Genomic DNA, 15323 nt, shown 5'->3' with positions numbered 1-15323 from the left:
GCAACAGAGCAAGACTCCATCTCACACACACACACAAAAAGAGGCCGGGCATGGTGGCTCACGCCTGTAATTCTAGCACTTTGGGAGGCCAAGGCAGGAGGATCACAAGGTTAAGCGATAAAGACCATCCTGCCCAACGTGATGAAACCCTGTCTCTATTAAAGATACAAAAATTAGCTGGGCGTGGTGGCACGTGCCTGTAGTCCCAGCTACTCGGGAGGCTGAGACAGGAGAATCGCTTGAACCCGGGAGGTTGCAGCGAGCCAAGATCGCACCACTGCACTCCAACCTGGCGACAGAGTGAGACTCTGTCTCCAAAAAATATATATATTTGTATATATACAGAGAAAGAGAGAGAAAGATTTATATACATATCGATTTCTATCATATTTCACTCGTGTATGCATAAAAAGGGAAACAGAAAACAATAACAGGGTAACTATCCTTAAAACTTCACATTCAGAGACTGATTGTTAATGATTCATTTTTTTGACTCAGTCTTGGATGTCCATGAATCTTCACTCAGTGTAGTCCTCTGTGCATGCCATAAGGGCTTTGGTGGTGCAACATTTCCTAAGAATGTTCCTCTCCTGTCTCTGGAGTTTTCTTTCAAGCCTCAGACACCCATTTTGGCAAACTTTGATGCTCATGAGCAGGTATAAAAAATATAGTTTGGCTGCTGTCTGACTAATAAAGTGAAACATCCCAGTTAGAAGATATTGAAAAGCAAAAAAAAAAAAAAAAAAAAAAAAGCAAGTGCCCGATAAGATCAATGATATATCATTCTGCTTCCAGTCTTGCCGTCCTTTGTATCTATCCTCTAAAAATCCACCAAAGTTATCTATCCAAATGTCACAGGTCTTCTCAAAACCCTAAAACAATTGCATTCATCATATGTGTTTATCCCATTCTCCTCCTGAAACCACATCAAAATGGTAAGTGAGGGGAAAAAATGAAAATTTGGAAAAATTTGCAAAAAATGATAAGTCCCTAATGACAAAAAAAAATGAGGCCAGGCAGAGCCGGGCACAGTTGTCCAACGCTTGTAGCCTGTGTGGGTAACCCCCCATATAGGCACTGAGGAATGAGAGCTAAGCAGAACCCTGGCACAGTTAGGGCTTGAGGAATATCTCACTTTATAGTGTTACTACTCAGCTATTTCCTTTTTTATAATCCTTTATATAATCATATATTAGTTTATAGAATTAGGGTTTGAAGAATCTCTTTATATAATCCTCTATATATAATCATATAATAGTTGATAGTATGAGTGCCTAAAGAATATTTCCCTACATATATATATATATATATATATATATAATTATATCTTAGTTCATAATCGGAGGAATGCCTAGAGTGGACACAGTACAGAGCATGAATTAAGGAATAAGCAGCTTATAATTGGAGGAATGCCTAGAGCAGACACAGTGCAGAGCATGATTTAAGGGAAAAATAGTTATACCAGGACAAGAATCCATGGCCCAGACGGCAGCATTCAGTATTGTAAAGATACCTGCTGTATGGCAGACTTGGGGCAAGAGTCACTCCTCCTGATAAAGAAGTTGTAGGACCTTGCTCCAGTTCTTATGGAAGGCTGCCCTCAGATCGGCAATTCACCTTGGTGACTGTGAACTTTATCAGCTCTTGCTACTGTGCTGCTTGAAAAGCATCTTCCCAAAGAACCCATTGGAAGCTGCCAGAAGGTGGCGGTAACCTTGACAGCTCTGTCACTGCTATGTGACTTAAAGCATCCTCCTATAAATCTTCTTAGAAGTAGTTTGCCCATAGATAGAAGTGCCGCACACTGCACGCTCTTCACTGCGCACGGCCCACCTTCAAGCCTAGGTGACCTAATGGGGGTAGACCCCATGTTTTATTGCTCACGACCCTATCACTATCCTTAAAGATGATTTCACTCACTGCCCTGCCCCCTAACGTATACACAATAAATACTTATGCTTCTGGACATTCGGGGCCTCACCTGACTCTGCTTATAAGTGGCGTGGCCCCCTGAGCCCAGCTGCGTTTTCCTTGTACTTCTGTGGCCTGTCTCTTTATTTCTCGGATCCTGCGCCTCAGCACAGCATAAGGCACACCCCACAACCCTGTGGGGCCCTCAGCCCTACAGCCTGTAATCCCAGCACTTTGGGAGGCCAAGGCAGGTGGATCACGAGGTTAGGAGATTGAGACCATCCTGACCAAGATGGTGAAACTCCATCTCTACTAAAAATACAAAAATCAGCCAGGCATGGTGGTGCACACCTGTAATCCCAGCTACTCAGGAGGCTGAGGCAGGAGAATCGCTTGAACCCGGGAGGCAGAGGTTGAAGTGAGTTGAGATCGTGCCACTGCACTCCAGCCTGGTGACAGAGTGAAACTCCATCTCAAAAAAATAAATAAATAAATAATAAAGAACGGGGCCGGGCACAGTAGCTCACTCCTGTAGTCCCAGCTACTTGGGGGTCTGAGGCAGAAGGATAACTTGAGCCCTGGATGTCCAGGCTGAAGTGAATCAAGATCATGCCACTGCACTCCCACCTGGGTAACAAAATGAGACCCTATCTCAAAAAGGAAAAAAAAAAAAAAGGCCAGACACGGTAACTCACACCTGTAATCCTAGCACTGTGGGAGGCCTAGGAGGGTAGATCACTTGAAGCCAGGAGTTCCAGACCAGTCTGGCCAACACAGCAAAACCCCATCTCTACTAAAAATACCAAAATTAGGTGGGCATAGTGGAATGCCTGTAGTCCCAGCTACTTGGGAGACTGAGGCAGGAGGATCACTTGAACCTGGGAGGCAGAGGCTGCAGTGAGATCTTGCCACTTCACTCCAGCCTGGGCAACAGAACAAGATTCTGTCTCAAAAAAGAAAAAGAAAAACAATGGGAGGAAATATTTCTTTTTTTTTTTTTTTTTGAGTCGTAGTTTCGTTCTTGTTACCCAGGCTGGAGTGCAATGGCGCGATCTCGGCTCACCGCAACCTCCGCCTCCTGGGTTCAGGCAATTCTCCTGCCTCAGCCTCCTGAGTAGCTGGGACTACAGGCATGCACCACCATGTCCAGCTAATTTTTTTGTATTTTTAGTAGAGACGGGGTTTCACCATGTTGACCAGGATGGTCTCGATCTCTTGACCTCGTGATCCACCCGCCTCGGCCTCCCAAAGTGCTGGGATTAGAAGCGTGAGCCACCGCGCCCGGCTGGAAATATTTCTAACAGCATGAATGCCTATGTATCCCCTCCAACTCTCCCCTGAAAAATACTTAAAATCATTGAATTTTTTTTTTTTTTTTTTGAGATGGAGTTTCACTCTTGTTGCCCAGGCTGGAGTGCAATGGCACGATCTCGGTTCACTGCAACCTCTGCCTCCCAGGTTCAAGGGATTCTCCTGTCTCAGCCTCCCTAGTAGTTGACATTACAGGTGCCCGCCACCTTGCCCAACTAATTTTTTTGTATTTTTAGTAGAGACAGGGTTTCACTATGTTGGCCAGGCTGGTCTAATCTCCTAACCTAAAGGGATCCTCCTGCCTTGACCTCCCAAAGTGCTGGGATTACAGGTATGAGGCACCTCACCCGGCTCAAATGTTTTTTAAATTAAGGCATTTTTTTGGCCGGGCATAGTGGCTCATGCCTACAATCCCAGCACTTTGGGAGGCCAAGGCAGGAGGATCACTTGAGCCCAGAAGTTCAAGACCAGCCTGGACAACATGGTGAAACCCCTCTACAAGAAATAGTTACCGAAAGAATTAGCTGGATGTTGTGGTGCACACCTGTAGTTCCAGCTACTTGGGAGGCTGAAGTCGGAGGATTACCTGAGCCTGAGGAGGTCAAGGCAGCAGTGAGCCATGACTCGCACCATTGCACTCCAACCTGGGCAAAAGAGTAAGACCCTGTCTCAAAAAAAGGTGGGGAGGGCATTTTAAAAAACCTTTTTATTTTCAAATAATTATAGATTCAAATAAGATGGCAAAAATACAGGGAAATTCCCCTAAATCTGTTTACCCAGTTCCCCCAACAGTCACATCTTGTATAACTACAGTTTAAAATTATTAAAATATTAAAACCAGAAAATTAACATTAGCAAAATTCAGTTTATTCAAATTTCACCAATTTTACATACACCCCTTTGTGTGTTCCTGTGTGTGTTTGAGTGGTTATATGCAACTGTATCATGTATAGATTTGTGTAACCACAACGACAATCAGGATACAGAACTTTTACATTACTGCAAGGCTCCCATGTGCTACCCTTTTATATCCCAACCCACCCCATCCCTAATCCTTAGCAACACTAATTTGTTCTCTATCTCTGTATTTCAAGAGCGTTATGTAAATGTAATCATTCAGTACATACCTTTCGAGATTGACTTTTTTCACTCATCCACGTTATTGTGTGTATCATTAGTTTTCACTGATTAGTATTCCATGGTATGTTTAACCATTTACCTGCTGAAGAACATTTGGAGTGATTTCAACACTGGGGGTGCTGCTGCAAATAAAGCTGTTGTGAACTTTGTATGTGCAGGTTTTGTGTGAACATAAATTCTCATTTCTCTGGGATAAAGCCTGAGTGCAGTGGTTGGGCAGTAAGGTAATTGCACCTCTAGTTTTATAAGAAGCTGCCTTTGCCTGTGTTACCCAGGCTGATCTTGAACTCCTGGGCTCACGCAATCATCCCACTTCAGCTTCCCAAGTAGCTAGGACTACAGGCACCATGCGCAGCTGTATTTTTTAATTTTAACTAGGCTAATAGGTGTTCAGTGCTATATCATTGTGAATTTAATTCTTATTTCACTGATAGCTAATGATGTCAAATATCCTTTAAAATATACTACTATCCTCTTTGATGAGATGTCTATTCACGCCTTTTGCCTATTTTCTAACTTCATTGTTTGGATTTTTTACTATCGAGTTTGGAAAACTCTTACGTATTCTAGATAAAAGTACTTTGTCCAATACGTGGTTTCTTCAAGTCTGTCATTTGTTTCTTTTTTTTTTTTTGAGACAGAGGTTCATTCTGTCGCCAGGCGCCAGGCTGGAGTGCGGTGGCACAATCTCGGTTCACTGTAACCTCTGCCTCCCAGGTTCAAGCAATTCTCCTGCCTCAGCCTCCCGAGTAGCTGGGACTACAGGTGCATACCACCACACTCAGCTAATTTTTGTTATATTTTTGTTAGAGACGGGTTTCACCATGTCTTCCAGGATGGTCTCGATCTCTTGACCTCATGATCCGCCCGCCTCGGCCTCCCAAAGTGCTGGGATTATAGGCTTGAGCCACCACGCCCAGCCTGTTCCTTTTTTTTTTTTTTTTTTGAGACGGAGTTTCACTTTTATTGCTCAGGCTGGAGTGCAATGGCACAATCTCGTCACTGCAACCTCCGCCTCCCAGGTTCAATCAATTCTCCTGCTTCAGCCTCCCGACCAGCTGGGATTACAGGTATGCACCACAATGCCCAGCCAATTTTTTGTATTTTTAGTAGAGGTGGGGTTTTGCCATGTTGATCAGGCTAGTCTTGAACTCCTGACCTCAGGTGATCCGCCCACCTTGGCCTCCCAAAGTGCTGGGATTACAGGTGTGAGCCACCGCACCCAGACGTGTCATTTGTTTCTTAATCCTCTTCACATAGTCTTGGCCTGCGTGGTGGCTCATGCCTGTAATCCCAGCACTTGGGTAGGCTGAGGCATGTGGATCACCAGAGGTCAGAAGTTTGACACCAGCCTGGCCAACATGGCGAAACCCCACCTCTACTAAAAATACAAAAATTAGCCAGGCATGGTGGCGGGTGCCTGTAATCCCAGCTACTAGGGAGACTGAGGCAGGAGAATCACTTAAATCCGGGAGGCAGAGGTTGCAGTGAGCCAAGATTGTACCACTGCACTCCAGCCTGGGTGACAGAGCGAGACTCTGTCTCCAAAAAACAAAACAAAACAAAACAAAAAAAACAGCCCAGGTGAGGTGGCTCACATCTGCAATCCCAGCACTTTGGGAGGCCGAGGCCAGTGGGTCACCTGAGGTCAGGAGTTTAAGACCACCCTGACCAATATGGTGAAACCCTGTCTTTACTAAAAATACAAACACTTAGTTGGGCATGATGTTGGGCACCTGTAATCTCAGCTACTTGGCAGGCTGAGCAGGAGAATCGCTTGAAACCGGGAGGTGGATGTTGCAGTGAGTCAAGATCGCACCATTGCATTCCATCCGGGGCAACGAGAGCAAAACTCCAACTCAAAAAAAAATTTTTTCAAATTTAAAAATAGTCTTTTATAGAGCAAAAGTTTTTTTTAACTTTGATAAAATTCCGTTTAATAAGGTATGATGTTTAGACCCATGGTTTTTTGTTTGTTCGTTTTTTGTTTTTTTGAGAGACAGTTTCGCTCTTATTGTCCAGGTTGGAGTGCAATGGCCTGATCTCGGCTCAACGTAACCTCTGCCTTCCAGGTTCAAGCGATTCTCCTGCCTCAGCAGCCCCCACCCCCCGCCCAAGTAGCTGGGATTACTGGCATGCACCACCACGCCCAGCTACAGTTTTGTATTTTTAGTAGAGATGGGGTTTCTGCATGCCGGTCAGGCTGCTCTCAAACTCCCAACCTCAGTGATCCGCCTGCCTTGGCCTCCCAAAGTGCTGAGATTACAGGCGTGAGCCACTGAGCCGTGCATTTTTTTTTTTTTTTTAACCTGTGGATATCCAATTGCTCCACAACCATTCATTGAAAAACCAGTCCTTCCTCCATTGCATTGCTTTTGCACCTTTGTCAAAAATCAGTGTGCAGGCCAGGTGCGGTGGCTCACACCTGTAATCTCAGCATTTTGGGAGGCCAAGGGGGTGGATCACGAGGTCAAGAGATCGAGACCATCCTGGCCAACATGGTAAAACCATGTCTCTACTAAAAATGCAAAAATTAGCTGGGTGTGATGGCATCATGCACCTGTAATCCCAGCTACTCAGGCGGCTGAGGCAGAAGAATCACTTGAACCCAGGAGGCAAAGGTTGCAGTGAGCCGAGATCATGCCACTGCGCTTCAGCCTGGCAACAGAATGAGGCTGTATCTCAAAAAAAAAAAAAAAATCCGATACGCGTGTTTGTAGGGGTCTACTTCTGCATTCTCCCATCAGTGCCATTGATCTATGTGTCTGTCCTCCCACCAATATGATACTATCTAAACTACTGTTAACTATATAGTAGTAAACAACAGATAGTTATTCCTCCTATTTTATTCTTCTTTATTCTTCTATAGATAAAATGTATTTATGAGTTGGCCCAAAAGTGAAGACTATTTAAACATGAAAAACTAAGTGAAAGCAGGCAACCAGGGAGGTAGCTGAGTCACAAAGACTATTTTGCCTTGAGGGCATTTGCCAAAAAGTTTAATTTGCGCGTAGCAACCTCACAGGCTACCATTGTGGCACAGGAATTAAAGCTCAGGGCTTACCCAAGGTTGGAAATCTAATAGAAAGTCCTTACCATAAAGCCAGAACCCCAAAGACCTATATCCTCATGTAAGAATGAATTAAAAATATACTAGAACCCAAACTGCCCCTAGGACACTCCATGGAATGTTGTCTGGGAACCTAGGTGCCTGCTGGCGTTCTTTTTTTTTTTTTTTCTTTCAAATATTTGCAGAGAATGTATAACCACAAGGTGTGGTGTTTCTGCTTGAACTCTTTGTTGATCTTAAGAAAATGGCAAGAATTTAAAGTGGTTTTGGATTGACAGTACCACCAAGAACCCAGCAGAATTTCTTCTTCTGGATGAACTCATGCACCATCGTGCATGAGTTCAAATGACAGGATCCTTTCTGGATGAACTCATCTGTAATCTAGGCCTCAGGGAATTTCCACAGATACAGCTCCAAGAAAAATAAATTGTGGTCAAAAATTGCAAACAAGGAACAAGGTACCAAGAACAAGAACCAGTAGAGATAGAGACAGGAAATGAGAAAGAAAATTAGAAGCTTTGCACAGTGACAGTATTGTAGCCAATGAGGTTTATCTGAGACGCCATTACTGCTAATTGAAAATTTTTCCCAATACCCCTCCATGATGACTTGCAATATAGTTGGCATTGGCAATTTTTGACAGTCTCTACCGAGACTAAATTAAAATAATAATAATAATAAAATAAAGAAAATTAGAAAATTAAGCCAAATAGTTCAATGTCTAATTAATAGTCCAATGTCTAAAAAGAAAAAACAGGGCATGTGAGGGAGAGGGAGAAAAAAGGATGTGTGTGAGATTGATTATAAAAGAAAAACAAGACTCACACCTGTAATCCCAGCACTTTGGGAAGCTGAGGTGGGCAGATCATCTGAGGTCAGGAGTTCGAGACCAGCCTGGCCAACATGGTGAAACCCACTCTCTACTAAAAATACAAAAATAAGCAGGTGTGGTGGTGGGTGCCTGTAGTCCCAGTTAGTCAGGAGGCTGAGGCAGGAGAATTGCTTGAACCCTGAAGGCAGAGGTTGCAGTGAGCCGAGATTGCACCATTGCACTCCAGCCTGGGTGACAAAGTGAGACTCCGTCTCAAAAAAAGAAAGGAAAAAAAAAAAAGAAATATAAGAAAACCTTTAAACAAGTCTTTCCAGATTAAATAGTGTTCTCTGTGCCCAGAACAAAGAGAGAATCAGATAAAGACACAGTTCTGTGAAATCTCAGAATCGGAGAAAAGAGAAAATCCTAAAAGCTTTCAAAAAGAGAGTAAAAAATGATGGAACCAGAATCAGGATAGCATCTCAAAACAAGATTGGAAAATAGAAGACAATGTGGCAGTGCCTTTAATTTGGAAGAAAAATGACTATTAAATAGCTAAAATTTCGTATCAGCCAAACTATCAATAAAAGATGAAGGTAGTAGCTGGTGCGGTGGTGCTTGTCTGTAGTTCCAGCTGTTCAGGATGCTGATTCAGGAGGACTGCTTGAGCTCCGGGGTTCAAGGATGCAGTGAGCTATGATCACACCTGTGAATACTCAGTCCACTGAACCCCAGACTGGGCAACATAGGAAGACTCCATTTCTTTTTTTTTTTTTTTTTTTTGAGATGGAGTCTTGCTCTGTCACCCAGGCTGTAGTGCAGTGGCACGATCTCGGCTCACGGCATCCTCTACCACCTGGGTTCAAGCAATTCCCCTGCCTCAGCCTCCTAAGTAGCTGGGACTACAGGTGCGCGCCACCACGCCCAGCTAATTTTTTTGTATTTTAATAAAGACAGGGTTTTACCATGTTGGCCAGGATGGTCTCAATCTCCTGACCTCATGATCTGCCCTCCTTGGCCTCCCAAAGTGCTAGGATTCCAGGCGTGAGCCACCGCGCTCGGCCGTTAAGACTCCACTTCTAAAAAAGTAAAAATACATTTACAAGGTGAAGGTAGAATAAAGATATCTTTCAAATATGTAAGATATCAAAATTTTTACCTCCCTTTCTAAGCAGGCTACTACGAGATATGCTGGAGATATACTCTGAAAAAGGCAATAGATCTAGAATGTGGAATGTTGAATCTACACATCAAAATGGTATAACGAAATGCTTAGAATGGAAATCATGCTGCCAATCCAGAAACAACCTGTCCTGACTAAAGCAGAGGATGGGAAACAGTGCAGGCAGTCTCCAGGGAAAAGAAACTGATAAAGTATCCGATATGTTTAATCATTTGAAAAATAATATGATTGGCCAGGCGCAGTGGCTCACACCAGTAATCCCAGCACTTTGGGAGGCCTAGGCAGGTGGATCACGAGGTCAGGAGTTCGAGACCAGCCTGACCAACATGGTGAAACCTTGTCACTACTAAAAGTACAAAAATTAGCTGGGCACGATGGTGCATGCCTTTAATTCCAGCTACTCAGGAAGCTAAAGGAGAGGAATCACTTGAACCTGGGAGGCGAAGTTTGCAGTGAGCCGAGATTGCACCACTGCACTCCAGGTTGGGCAACAGAATGAGACTCTGTCTCACACACACGCAAAAATAATAATATAATTAAATTTTGGGGTTTGGGGGCAGGAGTTGTTTTTAGAGACAAGGTCTTTCTCTGTCACCCAGGCTGGAGTGCAGTGGTACAGTCTTGGCTCACTGCAACCTCTGCCTCCCGGACTCAAGTGATCCTCCTACTTCGGCCTCCCAAGTAGCTGGTACTACAGGTGTGTGCCACCATGCTTTGCTAACTTTGTAATTTTTGTAGAGACAAGGTTTCCCTGTATTGCCCAATGGTCTCAAACTCAAACTCCTGGGCTCAATCTTCTCTTTCCTTGGCCACCCAAAGAGCTGAGATTACAGGCATGAGCCATCACACCTGACCTGTGATCAAGTATTTTACAGATCCCATGGGTATATAAATAAAATTAGAGCCAGATACATGAAAAGAAGACTTTTTTTTTTTTTTTTTGAGACGGAGTTTCGCTCTTGTTACCCAGGCTGGAGTGCAATGGCGTGATCTCGGTTCACCGCAACCTCCGTCTCCTGAGTTCAGGCAATTCTCCTGCCTCAGCCTCCTGACCTTTTTTTTTTTTTTGAGACAATGTCTGACTCTGTCATCCAGGTTACAGTGCAGTGGCATAATCTTGGCTCACTGCAACCTCCACCTCCTGGGTTCAAACAATTCTCCTGCCTCAGCCTTTGAGTGGCTGGGATTATAGACGCCTGCCACCACATCTGGCTATTTTTTTTGTATTTTTATTAAACAGGTAGTTTCACCATGCTGGCCAGGCTGGTTTCGAACTCGTTCCTGACCTCAGGTAATCCACCTGCTTCGGCCTCCCTAAGTTCGGGATTACAGGTGTGAGTCACCACCCCCAGTCGATATAAAGATTTTTAAAATAAGAAACATAAGTTATGCCACAGTACACCACTTGCTTCAGTAATAAACAATATTCACAAAGTCCTACTGATATAAACGCTATCTACTCCTACTGATTTAAGCCAAAATTTTGAGATAACTATAATGAAAAGGAATGGAAGATGGGAGGTATAAGAAAAGGAGAATTAGGGGTGTGAATCCAGTCTCCGGACAAGGTGACTAGCTAATACAGGTCACTGGCTCTCTCCCAAAATCAAACCTGGCTTACCCATAGAAGCTATAAGAAATCATGAATTTCAAGAACTAACAACAACAAAACTGTAAGAATGTCCTAGAAAAAGACTGAAGGCTATGGTTATGGGCTGAATTATGTCCTTCAAAAATTCAAAGCTTGTGGAAGCCCTAACCCCTAGGCCTCCAGTGAGACCTTATTTGAAAATAGGATTATTGCAGATGTAATTAGTTAAACTGAAGTCATACTGGAATTGGATGAGTCCCTAATCCATTTTGACTGGTGTTCTTATAAAATGGGGCAATTTGGGGCCAGGCGTGGTGGTTTATACCTGTAATCCAAGCACTCTGGGAGGCCAAGGCATGCAGACCACCTGACCTTGGAGTTCAAGACCAGCCTGACCAACATGGTGAAACCTCGTCTCTACTAAAAGCACAAAAATTAGCCAGGTGTGGTGGCGGGCGCCTGTAGTCTCAGCTACTCTGGAGGCTGAGGCAGGAGAATCACCTGAACCTGGGAGGTGGAGGTTGCACAAGTGAGCCAAGATTGTGCCACTGCACTCCAGCCTGGGCAATGGAGCAAGACTCTGTCTCAAAATAAAACAAAAACAAGAACAAACAAAATAGATGTGGGGGAATTTGGAGGCAGATACACACACAGAATAATGCAATGAGAACTTGAAGGTAGAGCTAAAGCTAGGAGAGGGCCTGGAACAGATAGATCCTCACAGCCCTCAGAAAGAATCCAACCTGCTGAAACCTCAATTTCCAGACTTCTAGACTCTGGAACTATGAAACAATAGATTTGTGTTGTTTAAGCCACCCTATTTATAGTACTTTCTTTTTTTTAATTCCTTTTTTTTTTTTTTTTTTGACACTGAGTCTCACTGTTGCCCAGGCTGGAGTTCAGTGGCACAATCACAGTTCACTGCAACCTCTGCCTCCCAGGTTTAAGCAATTCTCCTGTCTTGGCGTCCTGAGTAGCTGGGATTGGAGGTGCCTACTACCACATGGGCTAATTTCTGTATTTTTAGTAGAGACAGGTTCTCACCGTCTTAGCCAGGCTAGTCTCGAACTCCTGACCTCAAGTGATCCGCACCCCTCTTTGCCTCCCAACGTGCTGGGATTATAGGCATGAGCCACCATGCCTGGCCATAGTACTTTCTTAGGGCAGACCTCGAACTCCTGACCTCAAGTGATCCGCACCCCTCTTTGCCTCCCAATGTGCTGGGATTACAGGCATGAGCCACCATGCCTGGCCATAGTACTTTCTTAGGGCAGACCTCGAACTCCTGACCTCAAGTGATCCACACCCCTCTTTGCCTCCCAACGTGCTGGGATTACAGGCATGAGCCACCATGCCCGGCCATAGTGCTTTCTTAGGGCAGATCTAACAAATTAATACAGCTATCTCGAACTAGCATATGTGTAAATTACCAAAACAACAAACATACATATATTAGACATGTACATTACACATATGTGTGTAATAGGTAGTAAGAATACCAAAGGGAATTGATAATGTGCTAAAGTGTTTGAGCTGATATAGATACTGGTAAGTTAAAGAAACAACGTGGGTGGTGAGGTTTTTTTGTTTTTTGTTTTTAAGATGGAGTCTCGCTCTGTGGCAGTGGAGCGATCTCAACTCGCCGCAGCCTCCGCCTCCCAGGTTCTAGCGATTCTCCTGCCTCAGCCTGCCAAGTAGCTGGGATTATAGGCACACGCCACCAGCCAGCTAATTTTTGTATTTTTAGTAGAGATGGGTTTCATCATGTTGCCCAGTCTGGTCTCAAACTTCTGATCTTAAGTGATCAAGAATGGTTTCATCACCGCCTCCCAAAATGCTGGGATCACAGGTGCCCAGCCAGGAGTGGTTTTTTATATGAGTGTTTCTTAGTATGAATGTCCCTAAGGACAAAAAATAGAACACTGTATTTCCAGGAGACCTCAGGTGCAGAAGATGAAGTTAATAATACTCGTCAATTCCTGATGAGCGTTTTCACTTATCCATGGAAGGACCCTGCTTCCTTCCCTTTGTATATTCCCCTTTTCCCCATTCCACTCCTTCAGCATAAATGACATTCTAAATCACTTGACAGTTATTTTGTTTGACAAACATGCATTGTTTCTTTTTGTTGTTGCTGTTTTTGTTTTATTGTTTCTGTTTGTTTTTTTGAGATGGAGTCTTGCTCTGTCGCCCAGGCTGAAGTGCAGTGGAGCGATCTCGGCTCATTTCAACCTCTGCCTCCCGGGTTCAAGTGATTCTCTTGCCTCAGCCTCCCAAAGTGCTCTAGTGATTTGCCGACCTTGGCCTCCCAAAGTGCTAGGATTACAAGCATGAGCCACCGTGCCTGGCCTCAAGACCTCATTCTAATGCCATCTTTTCAACAAATACCGTTTCTGACCATCCCCTCAGCAAAAACAAACAAACAAATAAAAACTCTCATGGGACTAATTTTTATCATCATATTCAAATTCATATTTTGTTTACATACATATCTCTTTTTTTTTATTTTTCCAGTCTTGCCCCTGCATAAACTGGATGAAGCTGCTGCCAATTTAACCAGGTGGGAGTCCCAGTGCTAATTGTCTGCTGGATGGAATATCTTTATTGGAATAGATTAACATAGCCTCACATTTGTGGTTTGTGACCACTGATTTAGCAAATACATTCTTTTTCTTTTTTTCTTTTTCTTTTGAGATAGGGTCTCACTTTGTTGCCCAGGCTGAGGTACAGTGTCACAGGCTTGGTTCACTGGTCTCGACCACCCGGGCTCAAGCAATCCTCACCCAGCCTCCTGAGTAGTTGAAACTACAGGCACATGCCACCATGCCCGGCTACTTTTTTTTTTCTTGTAGAGACAGTATCTCACTATGTTGCCCAGGCTGATCTCGAATTCCTGGGTTCAACTGATCCTTTCACCTTAGCCTCCCAAAGTGTTGGGATTATAGGCATTAGCCACTGCACCTGGCTAATATTCTTTTCTAAATCATCAAGAGGATGGTCAGAAGTAGTCCACCAGGGAGGGGGTGAGCAACAGTATACGGTCGTGGTCTTTCATCAGGGCTATGTTTTTTTGTTTGCTTGTTTTGTTGTCGTTGTTGTTTTGAGACAGAATCTCACTCTGTCGCCCAGGCTGGAGTGCGGTGGCACGATCTTGGCTCACTGCAACCTCTGCCTCTCGGGTTCAAGCGATTCTCCTGCCTCAGCCTCCCAAGTAGCTGAGATTACAGGCGCACACCACCACACCTGGCTAAACTTTTGGATTTTAGTAGAGACGGGTTTTCACCGTGTTACCCAGGCTGGTCTTGAACTCCTGAGCTCAGGCAATCCACCTGCCTCAGCCTCCCAAAGTGCTGGGATTACAGGCGTGAGCCACCGTGCCCAGCCCCATCAGGGTTAGGTTAATTCTGTTCTCTGTCATGATGTAGTCTAAAAAATGTGGACCATTTGCACATTCTGCACAGTATCACATTGGTCCATCATCTTGTAACTTTATATCCTTCAGACATCTTTTAAGTAGAATGAAGACTACTTAGAGGTAGGAACCAATCCTAACTTGGTGATTTTTGTTCCTCCAAAAATCCTTGCACATAATAATTCAGTATTTATTGAAGGAAAATGTTATATACTGTTTCATACCACAAACAAGATTGTTCTGGCCTTGAAAACAATATCTTTTGTATCTTTGGAGCAGGAAATATTCCATAAATGCCTGTTGACCTATTAATTTCCTCTTCACTAACAATTAGATACTCTACCAAGATATGTAGATACCTTCTTCAGGGTGCCTTGCACTTAGCAGAGTTCCAAATATTTTATTTTCTACACTCACTCCAGTATCACCAAATGATGTAAAGTATCACAGCCAATCACACTTCACACCAACCTCTCCATTCTCATGCATAGCTCCTCTCCAGCCACCCCTCTGAAAACTGACTCTCCTAAACATTTCCATTAAGACCCAGGATCATGTTTTCATATATACCCATCAATCCATTTATCCAAAACCCACTTGTAATTTAACAGGTACTTTTTATTTTTATTAAAGATGGTGTCTTGCTATGTTACTAAGGCCAGCCTCCAACTCCTGGTCTTAAGGGATCCTCCCACCTCAGCTGCACAGTAGCTGGGATAATAAGTGCACACCAACCACCATGCCCTGCAACAAGTATTTATTAATCTAACTTCCCTTTTACACAGTTTTTGTTTTTTTAAATATAGAGATGGGGTTTTGCTATGTTGTGCAGGCTGGCCTTGACTCCTAGCTTCAAGCAATCCTCATGCCTTGGCCTCCCAAAGTGTTGAGATT

At 43.9% G+C, this 15323-nt stretch overlaps 1 non-coding gene across 1 annotated transcript; it reads left to right on the top strand.

Moving 5' to 3' along the window:
* Nucleotides 1-7946: 7946 nt before the first annotated feature.
* LOC135275584 (U4 spliceosomal RNA) lies at nucleotides 7947-8087 on the top strand. The gene has a single exon (XR_010343198.1). It is a non-coding gene; the product is annotated as a U4 spliceosomal RNA (small nuclear RNA).
* The last annotated feature ends 7236 nt before the right edge of the window (nucleotides 8088-15323 follow it).

This window comes from Aotus nancymaae, unplaced genomic scaffold (genome assembly GCF_030222135.1).
Source record: "Aotus nancymaae isolate 86718 unplaced genomic scaffold, 86718_ANA_hifiasm-v0.15.2.pri h1tg000016l, whole genome shotgun sequence".
Classification (NCBI taxonomy): Eukaryota; Metazoa; Chordata; class Mammalia; order Primates; family Aotidae; genus Aotus; species Aotus nancymaae.
Note: the sequence above shows the minus strand (reverse complement) of the source record. Positions and strands in the feature narration are given on the sequence as shown.